Source organism: Nannospalax galili, unplaced genomic scaffold, assembly GCF_000622305.1.
Source record: "Nannospalax galili isolate Female #2095 unplaced genomic scaffold, S.galili_v1.0 scaffold567, whole genome shotgun sequence".
In the NCBI taxonomy this organism is placed as follows: Eukaryota; Metazoa; Chordata; class Mammalia; order Rodentia; family Spalacidae; genus Nannospalax; species Nannospalax galili.
In genome coordinates, this window is record NW_008357638.1 from 2,511,020 (window position 1) to 2,512,377 (window position 1,358).

Below are 1,358 nucleotides of genomic sequence, written 5' to 3' on the forward strand. Positions count from 1 at the left end.
CTTTTAGAAAGCACACCAACTAGTAACACATGCAAGAAAAAAGAGAGAGAGAGAGAGAGAGAGAGAGGAAACAGCATCTCACTATGTAGTTCTGGCTGGCCTGGAACTTACTATGTAGTCCAGGCTAACCTCAAACTCAGAGATCTGCTTGCCTCTGCCTCCTGAGGCCTGGGATTAAGGGTATGCCACACCATGGTCCAGCCACAATTTTTAAGTGACACTGACAGTGAGGCATTTCCTCTGTAGTTATACTGGTTCATGTTCCCAACTTGAAGTATCTAAGATTTGTTGTTTTCATTCTTTATAATAAAGACATTTTCAACACAAGATTTTCATTTGAGAGCTGCCAACCACCTCCACACTGTGACAAGTTTGCTTCTAAAGTGAGGAGAAATAAACTAGAACATTTTTTTTTTGGTCTTTTTTTGAGACAGGGTCTCCCTGTACCTCCAGCTGGCCTGGATTTGCTATGTAGACCAAGCTGGCCTTGAACTCACAGAGACCCACCTGCCTCTGCCTCCCAAGTGCTGGGATTAAAGGTGTGTGCCTCCACACCCAGCATAAACTAGAACTTTTGTAACAAAATGCCAACAACTCAATTTATTTCCAAGTGATTCCTGCAGTTTTGTCCAGGAAGTACTAAGAAATAAAGGCCATTGGAAAGAGTGATGGTTAACTTGTTTTGTCCCATGGGAAAGTGTTTAAAGGAAAGGATTCTAAAGCTGGCACTGACTGAGCCCTAAAGGCAACAACATCAAAACACCCAAGCAGCCTGTGATGCAACTGAACCTGCCAGAGTTTTAGAATTTAAGAAGCAGGGAGTTCTGCTTAGGACCTGAGGCACAGATAAAGGTGGGTCCAAACAAGCAATACAGTTTTAAAATCAAAGGCAGGGTAGTTTTGGCAGCAAGCTTCAGAAAGTTGGACCCAACAGTAGGAAAAGTAGCGGGTTTCCAAACCTCTCAGAACAAGCCCTGGAGTAAAGAGATGAGGACAGGTCAGTGGCAGCTCGAAGATGATGCTGTTACAAAACTCCCTGACTAGAGTAATACCAACAGGGAAAGGCAAACCAGATCGTATGAACCCCCAAAGCAGTCACACTGCCCCAAAGCATTATCAATAACCGCCCACAATCATCACCTCATCCAGTTTAGACTGTCCCTGGGGGCAAGAGAGGCCTAACTGAAGATCAAGGCCACTGTCAAAAGCAGCACACGTCACTCACCAGCCAAGGGGCCCCAAAGAGCCCCAGGTGGGCCCCTACGCTCCTGATTAAGGATCCCGGCGGCAGGCTGAAGCTGAAGCATGGGACAGAGCTGCCAGCCACAGCGATTTGACAGCTCCCCAGCTCCGGGGGG

At 46.7% G+C, this 1,358-nt stretch overlaps 1 protein-coding gene across 3 annotated transcripts in view; it reads right to left on the reverse strand.

The window, feature by feature from the left end:
* Positions 1 to 1,358, reverse strand: part of Wdr7 (WD repeat domain 7) — a 359,330-nt gene that overhangs the window by 357,634 nt on the left and 338 nt on the right. The gene's annotated exons all lie outside the window — the stretch shown is intronic.